The sequence below is a fragment of the Euprymna scolopes genome, chromosome 10, assembly GCF_053919585.1.
Source record: "Euprymna scolopes isolate OS-2025 chromosome 10, ASM5391958v1, whole genome shotgun sequence".
Lineage (NCBI taxonomy): Eukaryota > Metazoa > Mollusca > Cephalopoda > Sepiida > Sepiolidae > Euprymna > Euprymna scolopes.
The window spans coordinates 19,554,626-19,573,447 of record NC_136491.1 but is presented as its reverse complement, the minus strand read 5'-3'; the positions used below and the strand labels follow the sequence as shown (position 1 = coordinate 19,573,447).

At 33.2% G+C, this 18,822-nt stretch overlaps 2 protein-coding genes across 4 annotated transcripts in view; one reads left to right on the top strand and one right to left on the bottom strand.

Moving 5' to 3' along the window:
* Positions 1–1,159, bottom strand: part of LOC145285837 (basic phospholipase A2 RVV-VD-like) — a 79,455-nt gene extending 78,296 nt beyond the window's left edge. Inside the window, exon 1 of one of the 2 annotated variants that reach the window (XM_080134273.1) lies at positions 1,055–1,159. The gene's annotated coding sequence lies outside the window, so the exon portion shown is untranslated. The remainder of the gene's footprint in view (positions 1–1,054) is intronic. The other variant, XM_080134276.1, reaches the window with a different exon arrangement.
* Positions 1,160–17,010: 15,851 nt separating this feature from the next.
* The window catches only part of LOC145285834 (E3 ubiquitin-protein ligase NRDP1-like), a 275,090-nt gene continuing 273,278 nt past the window's right edge, over positions 17,011–18,822 (top strand). The window contains exon 1 of one of the 2 annotated variants that reach the window (XM_080134268.1): positions 17,011–17,448. The gene's annotated coding sequence lies outside the window, so the exon portion shown is untranslated. The remainder of the gene's footprint in view (positions 17,449–18,822) is intronic. The other variant, XM_080134269.1, reaches the window with a different exon arrangement.

Below are 18,822 nucleotides of genomic sequence, written 5' to 3'. Positions count from 1 at the left end.
ATTTCCTGTTAATTTCAGTGTTATGTGACCAGTAGTTTAAGAGTTTATCGGGTAAATATTTATACACAGACTGACACAGACATCTACTATTTTATTTATATAGATTAAATTCTGTTTCTAACAGCAATGAATGACACAGAGTTTGTGTTCCTTGATCTTTTGGCTAGGAGCAAAGTGTAGTATATGTTCTTATGCTGCACTTAATCTTTTTCAACCATTGATAACATATCCTTCTCGAATGAGGTAATTTAAAGTTTTGTTACAATTTTGATTGCCCCTTTTGGGGAGCTTGATTTTTCCTCTCTTTAAGAAACCAACCTTTTCTAATGCTGCCCTCATGGACAGGCATAGTGTTTTATTGACTTCTTAGTTTGAGTCGGCAAATCAGCTAATTTGACCGGAATAATATACGCACTCCTTAATCCTGAAACAATAAATACTCAGAATAAAAATTAGATGAAGAATGATAAGGAGACCAGAAAGTGGACCTTTTTGTTAACTTTCAGCATCCCCATAACTCTCGCTTCCCTTCATTTGTCTTTTAGTTCTCATATTCCACGAGCTATGTTTCTGACAGCACGATCACGTTGACACACCGGTTCTTGCCAGATCACCAAACTTAAGCAACGTCGAACTTATCCAGTACTAGATGGGTGACTATTTGGGAAGGTGAAGTGCTGTATGTACTGCAAGGTAAAATACCAGGTTGAGAAATTGGCGTGGTCTATCCTTCTCTCGAGGATAGATGGGACTCTCTTAAGCCATTGTAGGCACCCTATCTAGTGATGGCATCACGATAAAAATACACTTGATAGCCCTGGCGAAGCATCAAGTATTCAGCTACCGACAAGGTTTGAATTACACTACAAACTCGTGTAGTGAGTTCAATCTCAGCTGCGGCCATGGGAAGAATTGTTGTTTTGTCAGAATCTATCCATCTAACACCTAGTTTTTGACACTGAAGTAGGATTTTTTTTTTTTTAGCTCCTTATATAAGTGGCTTCATGCCTTGTCTGGAGCGATTTCTATTAAAAAAAAAAAAAAAATTACTCACCCCAAAATAGAAAGCATGTACTGCGCTGCTATCTCTCTTGAAGAAGAAAAGCGTAATAAATAAACAAGGCGGTTTTAATAAAAATACGTTAGACTTACTTGCAAATTACCATGAATAAAAGTCAACTTTTAATGAGAAAATGCGAACCAGATTATCGTAAAGAGAATAGTTAATTGCTCATTTTGTGAGAAGTAAAAAATTACCGGTAAGAAAATTAATGATAATGGTTAGTGTGCAGAAGAAGAAGAAGAAGAAGAAGAAGAAGAAGAAGAAGAAGAAGAAGAAGAAGAAGACGCTACTGATAAAATCTTTCTATAATAATTCATTATTACAATGAGATTTGAAAATTGAAACATTGAATTTCAAGTAAAGCCAATGGTATCTACTTAATTGTCATGTCGCAACAATGCACTTCTCTGCAACCACTCTCCCACAGAAGAAGCATTGTGAGCCTAGAGTAAATGTGGTATTATAGTGATTGATAATATTAGCAAAGAGTAGGTTAGACACTTAGTTATGCTGACAACAACACCCATTTTTCTACATATTGGAATGGCCTTGTGCCTAATTTATCCAAATGTTAAAATTAGTGATTGGACGATTCCAATATTTTTCCTGATTCCAATACAATTACTGATTCCGTATTAAATTCTCTATTCTGATTCTGATTTTTTATAAATCTCTAAAGTTGTTATTTTTCCCGATTGTGGTAAAATACATGATTAATTCATAAAAATACATTTGTGAAGATAATCTATACATTTTAGTTTTACTGGTATTTTTAAATCAATAGATATTTATTATTTTATTGTTACTACCAGCAATGGAAGATTTTGTTTTAAGCTAAATCGAATAAAAAAAAGACAGAGTACAAAATAGACTTCGTAGCCTAGTGGGGGATGCCCTTTTCTCTTCCTTGCAACCTCTCTCCCACAGAAGAAGCATTGTGAGCCTGTCTTTGTTTTATCGTTATTTCCATGGCAGGTGCTCGTCTGAGCTCCAATCTCTGGTCCCCCCTCACCAATCTTTCACGATAAACACCCATCTAGCTGAAACCACTGTCAATAATTTTCCCACTCTTTATCTGTGCCTAAATCAAAACATAGATTCCATGAACAAAGTTTCTTTCTTAGAAGTGCGCGCCTGTGGAACTCTGTTCCGTTTGCCTGTTTTCCACCTGACTACAACTTAGAAGTCTTCAAGTCAAACATAAACAAATTCCTGATAAACCACCCCCTTAAGTAAGACACTTTATCAAATCTCCATTACTAACCTTTACTACAATATTATCCCATTGATTACTGTACACGCAATAACCCTTATCCCCGAGTTGCTTCCGGGCCTTGATAAATGGTGACTACCATGAAAAAAAAAATAGTAATGCTGGTGTAATCTATATATTAATAAGATAGCATATGTGTTATTTATTTTGTGTGTCACGCTTACATCCGAGTGACTGTCGTTTAATTGTTATAGATTTCCGTTTCATGTAATTTTACCAAGACTTCTTCATTAGTTTTGGTTTCGGTTTCAATTATAGTCGATGGCACTTAAGTCATTTTTTTTTTTTTATAAATGATTTTATCAAGAATTTTCGGTTTCGATTATAGCTGAAGGAACTCAAATAATATAGATACATATATTATTTTCATAAATTTTGGTTTCGGTTTCGATTCAAGCTGATGCACTCAAGTCATATGGATATATATTTTTAGTTTTGAAATCGAAACTTTATAACATATAAAAATCGATAGAACATTAACTCTATAATAATATATATGAAATCTGAAAAAATTAAAATATCATATTTAAGCGTATTTTATGACCAGGCTACAACAGACCTCCCTGCTAGTTTACATAAGTACTTTTGTAGTTTTAACAAAAGAGCTACAATAATATCAGAGCGTCTCCATTTATGCTGAACATCTACAAAATGCCAACATCAATATATTACATACTAGCGGGGGTACCCGGCGTTGCCCGAGTGTTTGTTTCCGGGGTGGGGGTGGGGGTTAAAAAATGTTATGGTAGGTAAGTAGGAAGGATCAAACCCGGAGTCATGAGTAAAAGTAGGAAAATAATGTGTGAAAAAAAAAACAAAAAAAACATCTGCAACGTTAACAGTTCGGCCACCAAGAAAAGTCCATTCCAGTTGTTTAGGAAAAAAAAAAAAAAAACGACTACGGTAGGTCGGCGCGAACGTGAAAATATAATGTGAATTGTCCAGCACACTAACCACTATGCCACAGAGCACTGCAGCTTAGTTTAGTGATTTTAAATAACTTCACATGAAAGAACTACGAAGCAAAACCGGTGTTCTCTTCTCAACTGTTCCTTGTGAACGATCCCCAAACGGTGTTAAGTGGTGGCAGGGGGAGGAGGAATTTATTAGAGAGAAAATATTTTACCACTTCCATTGATCTTAACCGATTTTGGCTAGACTTCTCAGCAGAAAAAGTATAGAAATCTAAGATTATCGAGGAATTTGAGAAATAATAAGCCTATAACACACCTCAGATATTGTTCTGCCGTTTGTGCATATTATATTTGCATGAAATATCTTGATTTTTAATCCTATTAAGGTCAAAATCAGACGTGAAAAAATGAGTTCATTTTATTTATATAGAGATGAATGAGTCCCCTGTGGAATTTCCACAGGTTCCGCTAGTAATAATAATTACGATGATGATAAGTAGAATGGAAGAAAAAGGCAAACCTAAGAAACTTGCCAGAGATATAAAATATGAAGAGAGCAAAAATGATACTAATAATAGTAACAGTACTATTTAGTTGAATTTAATTAATTTGACAAAAAATACAAACAATTTCCATGTGGGAAAAGGGTAGTAGAAATTTACACACAAAAAAAAGGACACAGTAGCCCAGCACCTGTCCAAATTCAACTTGAATTGTGAAGTTGTTGGCACATTTATTATCTCCCTTGGAAATTCATTCCAAGGTCCATGGGTCCTGATTGAGAACGTAGTCCTTCTCAAATTCAATCGAAATCAATGGTGAAATAATTTATTGTGATGTCAGTATAGATCTCTTTCTCGTGCAGGAGTGAATAATATACTGATTAGTTACCACGTATCAAGTCCCAAAGGCTACTCAAGAATAAGGGTTAACCAGATTGTCATTTGAATGATGAACAATGTTATTAGAGGATTGAAAACAATAGGTGAAAAAAAACGGGTTTGATTAAAACGGACGACTCTGAAAATATTTGTTGAGATTGGACTTGAAGATGATTATGTTGTAATTAGTAGAAAATCAGTCACGTGATAATAATCATCATCATCGTTATCATGATCATCATCACGATCATCATAATCATAATCATCATCGCCATCATCATAATCAGTATCATAATCATCATCATCGTCATCATAATTATCATAATCATCATCGTCATCATCTTCATCGCCATAATCATTATCATCATCCTCATCATCATTATCATCATTTTACTTACATGTAAACGAAGATGGTTTAATAAAGTTGTTTTAAATGTTAGAATTACACTTTGTCTTTCTTATTCTAAAAATTCTTAGATTTGTTTTGTGGTTAAAATAAATTAGCACATTAATTTAGTTAGTACTTTCCTTGTGAAGTTTCCATATTATGTTTTTTTATATATACTGATTAGTTACCACTTAGCAAGTCCTAAATGCTACTCAAGAATAAGGGTTAACCAGATTGTCAATTGAATGATGAACAATGTTATTATTAGAGGATTGAAAACAATGGGTGAAAAAAAAACCGGGTTTGATTAAAATGGATGATTCGGCAAATATTTGTTGAGATTGGGCTTGAAGATGATTATATTGTAATCAGTAGAAAATCAGTCTCGTGGTATTGGAAAGAAGGGAGGGCGTAATAGGATACTAGCACTGGCAGTGATTCTTCTGCTCACCTGGTTACAAACAGAAGAAACAAGTCTAATAGTTTCTGGTTTCTGTTACCATTTATTTAAAATGTGAGAATTAAGGAGTAAGCACATCACGCACACATATAACAAAACATGTCCACAATATATGAATGAACTTCACATGAATAAATGTTAAAGGAATGAAACTCTCGCAAAAAGTAAGAATAATGTTTTAAAACACCAAGAAGCATTTTTGTTGTTGTTGTTGTTGTTGTTGTTGCTTTTAACGCTTAGCTTGTTGTTTAGAAGATTTTATTTTTATGTCAGGGGAGATAACTATGACTTTTTATTTGTACATTGTCTACCCTTGACATTCGTTGCCTGACAATTAAATCAAGAAATATTTATCTAAATTTCAAGAATGCATACAAATTTAAAAATAATAATCTAATATACTGTCCACTCATAAACGCTTATTAATGAAAAAAAAAAAAAAAAAAAAGAAATGATCACCCAATCTCTCGCCCGCCCGCCCGCCCGCCCGCCCGCCCGGTATTGCCCAGTTGTAAAATATGCTTAAATATGATATTTTGAGTAATGCAGATTTCGTATTCATTATTATATTATATTGGACCAATATATAGTAATGATTTAAAAAGTTTTTTTTAAAAACTGACTTATATGCTACCACCAAGAATCAAAACCAAAACGTTTAGCTTACGTTTACTTTTTCCTTTGACGTTAATTCCTGAGCTATGAAGACATGGTTGCTGCAAGGCTAAAAATTAAGACATGAACCAATAACTATTACGTTACGCATGCATATTCATAATATCGTCGTTTGACCTTCACCTGGCAAATTGTTTTTTTTAATTTTCACACTTTTGCATTGATTTCCCCCCGGCTAAAACGCAAATATAAAGTTTTGCATGGGTTCGAATATCCTATATATTAAGTTTCATGTCTGCAGATCAAAAAATCTAGGAGGAGTTTAGTAGGCAAATTTTTTTAAACAAATATATATTCGTATACATAAATATATACGGAAAGAGGCTTGTGTTTACTATAACCTTTTTATACAAATATTATGCAAGTATAAATCATGTAGAACATCTGCATGAATATAATTACACATAATAGTTATCTAAAGATGATCATCCCATAAGAAAACCGAAAAAACTAATAGGGAATTAATTAAAATGGATGTTTAAAAGAATATGCAAATTAGCTAGATCTTTTACAAATGAATGCAATTCCACGACCCATATATAATAAAGTTGTATTTTCTTTTTAAATAAACAGAAAAAAGGTTCGCCTTTTTTATTTTTGGCCTTCGGGACAAGATAAAAAAAAAAAATAAATAAATAAATAAATGCATACACAAACACACAGACAACTGTTTATAAATTGTAAATATGGTTTTGATTCTTAAACGCTGGGGATTTATTAGTTAGATTAAGATCCATAGAGTGAATGAGGTATTTTGGTAAATGTTGCCAGTCAAGAGTAAGACTCCAAAGTCTACATTTATTACTTTTTAATCACTTTAGTCACAAAGACCCTGAACCCTTCCCCTCCCCAATCTCTTGCAGGGCCTTGTGCCTAATTTTGCTGTTTAAAAATCTTTTGTTTTTTACTTAATTGTATTTTCAAAATTTTTAAAAGCAATAAAATATATAAACAAGATCTTTTTTCTGTTATCAAAGTGTAGTATCTGTTCCAGCAGATACGGCAATCAATGACGATATATGGGGTTGTCCCCACATATCAGACTATTGCTCTTGATCAATCAGTTTTGGTCAATGTAGGAGAAACCCTTCATGCCAATTGTCACTATCCAGTTCCCCTTCCCTCACTCTCCACATTAAAATACGGCCTTGTGCCTAAATTGCTCAGTAAGGAAGCAAATAAATAACTAAATAAATAGGAAAATCAATATGCAAAAAAAAAAAAATTTATAGGAGTATAGATATATAAAGTAAATTACGTATAAAAATTGTTTATATATTTATCAACGTTTTATTTCAAGACTTTTTCAAGCAGCATCACATATTTTCAAATATACTATTGACTGCTACGTTTTTCTTTAAACCAGTCATCTTGAGAAAGTCTTGAAATAAAGATGAAATGTTGATGAATTTGTAAACAATTTTCAGTTTTCTTTTTTTCATTTTTCATTACGTTGGATGATTATTTTCATAATTATTATTTTGTGTGTGTGTGTGTGTGTGTGTGTGTGTGTGTGTGTGTGTGTGTGTGTGTGTGTGTGTGCGCGTGTGTGCACGTGTGTGTGTGTGTGAGGTGCCAGTTGAGTCCAAGTTTACATTCACTAATATGCACAAATATGCGTAATATGCACAATAAGCAACTTCCGGTTTGAACAATTCAGTAGCAGCTCCAAGGATATAAAAACATGTCTAATTCCAAGAAATGTATCTAATATAGGAACGGTTTATAACATCATAGCGGACATGGCGACTCTCACAATGTTATAATGTATTAGGTAAAATTTTGTATCAAAATAGAATCTGGACAATTCGTAAGAAATATTTGCATTATTCAAACTACCATTCTCATCTTGCATGTTATGGAATCTCTAACCTTCTTAAGGTACATCGAACTACTACTACTACTACTACTACTACTACTACTACATCATCATCATCATTTTCTTCTTTTTCTTCCTCATCGTTTTTGTAATGATATTAATGCCTAAAATGACTCATAAAAACTGTATTGATCTAATAAGAGAAGGACGTGAAAGTTTGCTTGAAACATTGTGTGTAGTGTACAACTGTTCGGTGAAGCTTTCGTTTGTCTGCTTTATTTATTTATTTTTATTTCCCCTCACAAATAAAGAAATAAATAAATAGTAAATAAAAGAAATGAAAGAGACAAAGGAAAGCTTTTCCGAACAGTTGTACATGTTTCTTTTTCTTTTCTCTCCTGAAGAAGAGATACTACTCTCGAAAATTAGGGACATCAACACCCACCATCTCGTACGATACATTATATTGGTAAATAAACGTAATATAATTAAAATTTATTGGAAATTCATTCTAATATTTTCATTATTCTTTTATAAGCTAACTCGTGTCTACGTTGTTTCCTACAAACCGCATTGATATAGCCTTCAAACACAACTCATTTCTATATTGATCTAGTATTGACAACTTGTTAGGACAATCAAAATTTTTGTAGTGAATTAGAGTTTCCTTTTTTTTTCAATTTACTTGTAATTTTGTTCAAGCTGGGGATGGGACATCCTACTGGATACCAAATATTCACCTGCTATCTTATACATTCCAACTGAGAAACCTACAAAGGTTGCTTCAGAATGTCTGAATATTTTAAGTGACAAGGTTTTTTTTTTATTCTATTTGATTATCATCATGTGAATTTGCATATGCATGTTCAGTGTGTGTGCATGTGTGCTTACATTTGTATAGGCAGTGTAATGTTATATACTGAGTGATATGTAGTTATTATTATTAGTATAAGACGATACCACTTGTGCGCGTATGTTACGTGAGTTCTTATTAGTAAAGATATGAGTCTTAGTGAGAGTTCTTGTCTTATTACATATGATGTTGTATCTTAGAGAGAGAGATGTGTATGTAATGACATTTTATAACACAGACATATAATAACAATACAATTTACCTTTTTGTAGAAATCACAAACACAAAGATGAGCTTTATCACAAAACACATGATGAATTTTATTTCCTTACGACCGGTCGCGATTTCCTCATTAAGAATTCAAAGTTTCACATTTTAGTTTCTGAAGTGACGTCTCGCTTCAGACATCCGCCTGTCTCTGAGTTTTCTCACTGACCGTCTCCCCTGACTGTCTCTCCTGCCCGTCTCTCCTGATCATTTTTCCTGACTGTCTCTCCTGACTGTCTCCTCAACCAACTAACTCTCCTTCCTATATTGAGAAATCCATGCATCCCGGCCACGTGAGCAAAATTCACGTGTTTCAACATGCGCGACTTTGCACGTTTCCGACATTGATTTCCCAATAATCTATTTTTTCTTGTGTTATTTCCACAAAGGAATTCAACCTACATATCTAATTTATTTAACCCATATTTTTATTATCCACATTCTTTTAACAATTGAATAGTTTATTTATTATTTATTTCATCCGAATTAACAATTTACTGGACATTCCATTGAAACCTATTGTTCTTTAAAACTTATGTCCAGGGTTCGATTTCTGCTTTCTCTTATTTTCATTTTAACTAATCTCTCTATTTTTATACTTACATGAACAGGGGACAGCCCTTATCATGTAACATCAAGAGTATATACATGAACTTGTGTATGTGAGTTTCTGAATATTTTTTGATATGTGTGTGCCATAGCAAGCAAGTAAGAAATGTATTGCTGTGGACTCCATGGTACAATGGTACAGATGCATAGACATAGAATGGCCTAGATTCATGTATGATTCATGTATATTGGACAGGATTATCTCCCTTGCACTTCAATGAACTACGGATTACATCCAGCAAATTGTACATGATGTCAACTGTGATGCTGAAGATCTGAAGCAGCTGATGGAAGACAAGGAAATCCAGAGAGAGAGAGAGAGAGAGAGAGAGAGAGAAAGAGAGAGAGAGAGAGAGAGTCACATTTGTCTGGGCAAGGAGCCTGACCAGATAGATATAGATAGTGCCATAGCCACCAAAGGACGTTCTCATTGAGTCAGAACCCAAACTGGAAAAGAAAAAAGAGAAAACTGTGTGCTAGTTGTTTACATTATCTGTAAAATTTGGAGGCAAACATTTCAACGCTTATGATTGGTTGAAAGAAATTGCTGATTTAAATTTTAACCAATTGAAAAGCGATACTTTTAAAGAAAACATTCTTGGCTGCTGTTACTTCCTATGCATCTGTTTGACATGCTGGCATGTGTTGGATATTTTTTTAAATCAGAACTTTATGGGTAAAATGCTGAACAGTAAAATTTTTTTTTAGAAATTGCTCCAGACAATGCATGAAGCCACTTTATATAATCTTAAGTTTGATGCAAAAAAAGGTTATGCAATAAAATAATTCTGTAAAAACATCAAGTAATTTTTAGTAGTTAGTAATGCTCTGGAAATCTTATAAGATGATCTTATAAACTAATGCATTTTATGTGAAAACATTATTATTTACGTACATGTCAAAGGTAATATAAGTTACTTTTCTACTTACATGAATAATTTTTTGTGTTTTAACTTATTTTAAAGTGTTTTTCTTACAAATAAAAGTAGTGCACAACACATTACTGTTACCAAAGGCAAGATAAATTACTCTTAAATAAGAAAATAAGGTATGTGTACAGAATTTTACCCATATGAAAAAAACAAACAAATTCTTACCTGTGATGAAAAGAAAACGTTGTATATAAAAAAAAAAATGTAAAATCATTGAGTAGTTTTATTTTAAAAACAGAAATAAGGTACTTGTACAGAACCCTACCCATATTTAAAAAAAACAACAAAAAAACTAAATATTTTCCATGACAGAAAGAACATGCTGTAGATTAAAAAATCATGTAAAATCGAGGAGTTTTATTTTGAGACAAGAAATAAGGTATTTGTACAGAATCATACTTATAAGAAAAAAAAAAAAAAAATCTTACCGATGACAGAAAGAAAAAGGTAAAAATATTATGTAAAATCATTAAGTAGTTCTGTTTTTAAATAAAAAGTAAAGTACTAACAATAATTTTAGTGGTGAACTGGATGCGTCCTTCATTTTATTAGTGCCCTCAGTAGTGTTTTAGAGGCCTCCTGAGTTTTTTTTATCCAATGATCACTTAAAAAATAATTTCTCTTCTGGTGTGTGTGTGGGGGGGAGGGAGGGAGAAAATTAGTTTCAGTAGTGCTGTGGAGGCCTCCTTATTTTTATTAAGTGATTTTAGTAGCGCTCTGGAGGCCTCTTGAGTTTTTTTTTGCTTTTTTTCAGTGCTCACTTGTTACATGCTCCCTTAGAGTCTTATTTCGAAATATTCCAGGAAACCAGAAATAATCTACCTGTCAAGAGGGTTATTGACAGGAGCTTGTGCCAGACAACATTTTGACCTACCTCGTCATCAAAATTTTAATGACATATAAGTTATCCCAATTTTTAACTTAGAAATGCTGCCTATGAGCTTTGGAGGGATTACGTCAATTATCAGTGCATTCAAACAGAGTTTGCATAACAATGGCTAACTAGAGAAAGGTAAAGACGACATCTTTGCTTTAAAAAAAAGTTAATATAATCCTTCTTTTTTTCGGAACTCATATATGAGTCGATGACAATTTAACTTCCAAAGTCAAGCAATAGAAAAAATGAAGCAGCTGACTGTATTAGTTTCAGTACTGTGGAGGCCTCCTTATTTTTTATTTAGTGATTTCAGTAGTACTCCGGAGGCCTCTTAAATTTTATTTTATTTTTCAGTGCTCACTAAAAAAATAATTTCTCTTCTAGAGTTTATAAACTTGATTTTAGTAGTGCTCTAGGGGCTTCCTTAATTTTATTTACTGCTTTCAGTAGCGCTCCGGGAGGGGGGGGGGCTCTTAATTTTTTTTCACTGTTCATTTATGAAATTGTTTTCGTTTTATTCATTATATTTTGCTAGAAGTGGTAGATAAACTTGGTTTTAAAATAAATGAGTTTCAGGCGATGTGAAATAAATAAATAAGTTGTAAAAGAAATATATTAAGCACATTTTTTTCATACATTTTATTATTATTTATGGTCTTGGTTAATGATCTAAAACAAACTCTGGAGCAATAAATAATATATGCTACATAAAATAGTGCTCAATTTCCTAGATGCAGCAAGTGTATGCAATGATGCAGTAGGCCACTTGGAATGTGGTAGATGCTGAATCCAAATGTACTCAATACTCTAAATACAGCTGGTATGTGTTATAATGTAATTTTACTGTTATTAAGTCTTACATTGAATCGGACAATGCTCAATGCCCTAGATAGAATATATTTGAAAGCTGAGAAATTATAACATTTACTCTTTTATTTTCTTTCATTTAAGAGCATAGCATTTCAGGCTGACCCCCCAAAAAAACAAAAGCTAAATGGAGGCCATCTAGAACATATGCTGTAGAACGGAGAAAAAAAGGCCAAAGACCCTTGTGTTTTGATGTGATGTTTTGAATATAATAAACTAGTTATGACCAAAGTTTAATTTCATTCAGACAAAACACTAAGAAACGGGGCCTAATTAGAGTAGGGGTCCGTTTGGGGGGGGGGGGTCACACTGTATATCCGCTTATATCGGCATTTGTTTCTAGTCATCCTGTACATACACTTCACTTGCCACTGATATTTAATAATGTCGACTCAGGAGAGGTGTGGGTGGAGATTGCGCAACTCCTACCATAAAAATTTCATGCACAGGTACCCCTTCGTGGGTATCCATAGTCTGTCAAAGACTGAAGGAGCCCCCATTTATATGATTACAGTATATTTTCTTTTGTGTGAGCTGAGCCTTACTCGTGGAGTTATTACTATATTATCCAATCAGAATACGTTTGCGTGGGAAGCATTTCCACTGAACGTTTTCCATTTAATTGTTCCTGAACTTTTGACAGTTGGTGATTAAATGTTGAGGTGACAAAACAGCCATGTTCTTCACATCTCAAAACCACGACTGGACTGGTGCAAGCCGAGGGACCCAGACTAAACATATATTTCGAGTATACACTCTTCCACAAACTTAATATGTTTGACTATTTCTATCTAGATCATTTTTTTTTCAATCCCATGTCTGCTTGTCAATGAAACTGTATGAATAAATTTTAATTGTAATAAAGAATTTTGAATAATTAAGAATGGTAACCTACTATTCTTCCTACCAAACAGGGCTCACAGGATAATGAATATCTACTCAGCAACCTATTTATCCTATAAAAGCAACACTCTTGTTAATGAGCCAAATGTTGGTGACAATCCACCCTTAAACTAAAAGATGACAGAGGCAAGAAAAAGACAAAAAACGACAATGGCAAAAAAGAGATGAAAACCGTGAATGAATATAAATCCGTTCAGGTTTATTTTCGTAAGGAAACTGAATGGTGGTAGGAGGTCTCAGACCGACGGTTAGAATCCAGTTGATGTTTGAACTGGCAGGCTATGAGGTTGTTGCTAGTGGCTATGGGAAACGTGTGCTGGCTTGAGAAGCTGGACTACTGGAATCGGGTGAATTGACGGCAAGTGGTCGCTGTTACTGGATTCAGCAGTTCTGCATGGACATGACTGTTGCTGCTGAACTGGGTTGGGTCGCTGACGGAGGGATCCTCATTGCTTGACGAGCCGTCAGGCTGGTCTGCATCTGGTTGGAATAACTCACTGTATTTATACTCGTCTGGCGGACGTAGTTGTAGACATCGTGATTCTGCAGCATTGGTTGTCATTTTTCGTTCTTGATTTGTGTTTGTTTTTGTGTCTGATGTGCTGTAGGGAGTCATCTGTTTAGGGTTTATATTCATGTGTCATATCAAAATGAAGCTGGGAAAGTTGTGAATATTATTCTAGTGGGAATTGTGCTAGTTGGAGTTCCACGTGATAATTATTCACGTCGAAGTTCTTGTCAAAGGGGCCATCGGCTGTGGTTTTTATGTTTTGAATGTGGATCCTTTTTTTTTTTGATGAGCGGTTTCTTTTGGTTAAAACCGCGGCACTCCTTCTTCACTACAGAAGACAAAAAAGAAACATATTTGACATTAAATTCTAATTCAAGCTTTTTGATTCATTTTAAAGTGATTCTACATTTCTCTCCATTTTTTGTTGTCTTGCAATTTAATCTTTCATTCTTTCTCTTTTTATTATGCTAACATAAGTGACTTCGTACTTTCTCGGCAGCGACTTTCATGAATTCCATTGAAAAATATTTTTGTTAATTCTACAGTATTAGTCACAATTGAAAATCACATTTCAAATAAAAACACTTTGATGTCTGTATTAGTGATGGAACGATTCCAATATTTTTCCCGATTCCAATACAATTACTGATTCTGTACTAAATTCCTGATTCCGATACAAATTACTGATTCCGATTCTTTATAAATCTCTAAATATTTAACTATCGAGTTGGAGTTTTTCTTTTCGATTACCATAAAAATAAAAAAATAAAAATAAAAAAAAAACCTAAATGAGCAGATGTTTTCTCATATGTAAAAACACACTTTCGGGGGGGGGGGAGAATTTTCGATTTTATTTTTACTGTTAGTTTAAAATCGGAAAAATCAGAACTTTCTAGGATATCAGAATCGGTATTGAAATTGGAAAAATTTGTGCCTGTTTTCCAATGCCCAAAACGATTCCTTTAATTGTCTTCTTTTTTTTTTTTTACAAGGTGATCACCACTTATCAAGGCCCAGAGGCCACTCGAGGATAAGGGTTATTGCGTGCACAGTACGTTAGTATTGGAGATTTGATAGTGTCTTTCTTAAGGAGGCGGTTCATCAGGAATTTGTTTATGTTGGACTTGAAGACATCCAAGTTGTAGTCAGGTGGGAAACAGGCAAACGGAACAGAGTTCCACAGGCGCGCACTTCTAAGAAAGAAACTTTGTTCATGGAATCTACGTTTTGGTTTTGGTACAGATAAAGAGGGGGGAAAATTTTTGACAGTGGTTTCAGCTAGACGGGTGTTTTTCATGAAAGATTGGCGAGGGGAGACTAGAGATTGGAGCTCAGACGAGCACTTGCCATGGAAGTAACGATAAAACAAAGACAGGCTCGCAATGCTTCTTCTGTGGGAGAGAGGTTGCAGGGAAGATAAAAGGGCATCCCCCACTAGGCTACGAAGTCTATTTTGTACTCTGTTTTTTTTTTTTATTATTCGATTTAGCTTAAAACAAAACCTTCCATTGCTGGTAGTAACAATAAAATAATAAATATCTATTGATTTAAAAATACCAGTAAAACTAAAATATATAGATTATCTTCACAAATGTATTTTTATGAATTAATCATGTATTTTACCACAATCGGGAAAAATAACAACTTTAGAGATTTATAAAAAATCAGAATCAGAATAGAGAATTTAATACGGAATCAGTAGTTGTATCGGAATCAGGAAAAATATTAGAATCGTCCCATCACTAATTTTAACATTTGGATAAATTAGGCACAAGGCCATTCCAATATGTAGAAAAATGGGTGTCGTTGTCAGCATAACTAAGTGTCTAACCTACTCTTTGCTAATATTATCAATCACTATAATACCACATTTACTTTAGGAGCCATCTAACTTAAATCTTACCAAAGCGTTCAAAAGTTTTATCAAAAATAAATAAATATGTCTATATATAATTATTTCATTGACGAGAATCATGAAGAAAAAGAGAATTGAAAAATTGTTTTGTGAAACCCTCCCAACCCTTTTTAAATAATAGAATGCCCATTATTTTTCGGTTTGTTTTGAACCAAAAACAAGCAGGCTTATATTGATATTAAATATATTTCATATCTATCTGCATAAGTATACTTTGATAATTATGTTTCAGTTTGAAGAAATATGGTTATAATAAAATTAACGGGTGTTCGTTCACGCCTGACCTCTATAGAATGGAAATATGTCAAACAGTTTAACAAGGTTTTTTAATATAGATCCACAGAATATTGTGATAAGTGTTTCAGTGTGAACAGTTATGGTATAATAAATTATGGGGTTTTATCTATTTTATTTTGACTTTAATCATATTTTGCTTTGATTTTGATACCCTCAAATTCAAAGCTATCTCTTTACAACCCTTCCTTTTCATAACCTATCATACTTCATAAATTAAAGTCATATTTTCTGCAGGCTGTTTTTGAACCCAGTACACGACGAGTACTTTTGCTAGTATATATATATATATATATATATATATATATATATATATATATATATATATATATATATATATATAACCGTTTTATCTGCTTATTTATACATGCTTTGATTATCAAATCATATCAGAGATCTGATAACTTCACCAGACTTTACAGAAAACTTTACAGAAAACTTTACAGAAATTATCAGTTTGTTGATACGATTCGGTAATCAAAACATGTCTAACTAAGCAGATAAAACAGTAATAAAAAATATATATATATTTGCTCTGCAATAGTATTGAGCACTCTCTTTAGGTTTTTGCTAATTACATATATATATATATATATATATATATATATATATAATTTCATACATATATATATAGTAAGTTAAAAAAATATATATGGCAATTAAGCTACACAGAATATTCAGCATTTCATCCACGTTAGAATTCGTCAGGCTTATGCGAAGAGTTGTGGTTATCTTGCATTTTTATATACACACATTCTATTGAATTTAGTTAGCCAATCAGCTAGTTTTATGGGTTATAAAAGTATTATTTTCTTCTAGACTTTTTAGTCTATTAAAAATTGGGCAAAAGTTATAGCCGTTGACTTAGAATGAGTGCTTCATGGCAAATTGATGGTTGAATATGGTTAACTTTGTGTTGATTTTTGCATTAAATATTAATCTTTATTAATTTCTAATCATGCATCGAATGAATACCATTATACTTAATTCGCTGCACCTTATCATAACAAAGGTCCATATAAAATTCAAGTTGGATCGACTCAATAGTTTCAGAGAAAATTTCTAGAGTAAATGTGGTATTGTGGTGACTAATGTCTGATAATCTTTAATTGTGTATCAAACGGATACCATAATACTTAATTTGCTGCATCATATCATAGCAAAGGTCCATACAAGATTTCAGTCAGATCGTTCCTGTTGTTTCCAAGAAAAAGTAGAACAGATGGACAGACAGACAGAGTAAAAAAATATAATATACATTGTGTTGAGATAATAAACGCCATTATGGAGAACTAATTATCGTTTAAAGATATTATTCTTCGGGCAAATGAGCCTCACTCAGTTATATACGGAAGGAGGGGTGGAGTGCAAGTGCGTGCATAGGGGCATCCAATTATATTTAATCTTCCTTCATTTCTCAGTAGTAAGGCTTGAGTCTTTGGCCACATAATTAAGGAGTTGGTCATAGGCATCACCAGACCTGTGCACTCCACTGGTCTCATCACAAACAGACACACTCTGCTAACTGACGATATGTGGCGATATATTTGGTCGTAAATGTGATAGGATTTTTGACAGCCTTTAGGGTTGTCAGACGAGTTACGACAGCTCTCGTCTTCCAGCTTCATGTAGAGTTATCTGCCCTTGACACAAGCTCGAGTTTTGGTATAGACGGCGTTAGTTGTCACTTTCTATGGCATTTGCCTGCTGATTGTCTCCGGCCGAGGAGGCCACTTCTCTCTGTTAGCGCGTGTTAATTGTTGTCCGGCATTTTTACCTATCATCAGTCCCCCTTTATCATTTTTTTTTAAGTTTACGTTTCATCTTTTTCACTCTGGCTAGTTTTTTATTTAACATTCTTCTCATTATTAAGAAGCACCAATTGCCGCTTGCTTCTTTTTCTAACCCATTTTTGCTGCTCTTCAATCTGGGCTCTACCTCCTTTCGGTAAGTGTCCCCCATTTTTTTACTTTTCTTTCTCTCTTTTCAGCATTTATATAAAAAAAAAAGAAATAGCTAATAATATTATTATAAGAAAAGCCTGGCATTTATAGAAAGAAAAAGACAATATAGTTATGTATTTATAGTTTTGTTTTTGTGTTTATACAGATCAGCTCCCCCCCCCCCCTTGCTGCTTGTATTGACTTGGTAAAATCCGATAACAAGTGGAGTTACAACAACCGAAAAAAAAAAAACGACCATACAAAATTAAAGTGGAGTTCCTGAAACGAAAAGCAGAAAAAAAAAAAATGAAATAAATATACACACTGATTTATTTTTACAACCATATATACATTTTTTTGTATTAAATTTTTGTTGCGTTTTGTTTCCAAGTTTAGTGGGTTTTTTTTTTTTTTGTTGCGTTTTGTTTTTTTCATTCACGCGAGCAGTTTTATTTGTTTTATAATTTTTGCTTGGACATGATTTTTGCTGTAGTCTTCAAAAAATGGTTCACCTTCCGAACAAATAAAAAAAAAAATTCCCGTGACTAAATTCGCGTACATACACACACACACACACACACACACACACACACACACTATAATTACCAAATAGATGCAACAAGGTACAATATACATGACGGGTTGAACCGTAGTTTAGTGGCCTGAACAGACTTCATAGAAACGAAAGTAATAGCAGAAAACAAAGAAACGAATGTATTAATTTATTTTTTCCCCCCTTTTTTTTTTTTAGTATTTTAAAAAATATTCAGGTGCTTCTGCACTTGTTAAACCGTGCTATTTTTAAATAGTATTTTCAAGTTAAATTAAACTTTCACGATATCTTTTTTATTAAATTGTTAGGTGAAAGTACAGAATAGTTACAAAACGCCCGTTTCTCCCATATTAAGAATGGCTTTCTAAATGTTATTTCAACACAGTTCAATATGAGTACCAATTTTTTAAAATCTTGTGAAAAATATTAAAATTTTTACTTGCTTTTCCACCTTAACATGATGACTTCTCAAGGTGTTTGTGTATGCTGAAAACGAATATCGCATTTGAATTTGCCGCAAGCAAGTAGTTTTCCGGATATTAAGCAATCTAATTCCTTATCTTATAAGTGGTGACCGGCGCGGCGTTGTACGCACAAGCGCGCATATTTTTGATGTGAGTGTACAAAAATGGCCACCAGTCATAACATAAGGAACTTTATTGCTTAATATCTGGAAAACTAATTGTTTGCGAAAAATTTAAATGCGATATATTCGTTTCAGTATACCCCTAAACTTATAAAAGTTGCCATTTTAAAGGAAAATATTAAGGTGGAAACAAAGTAAAAATTTACCAAATATTTTTTATGCATACTTACAGTATTTGG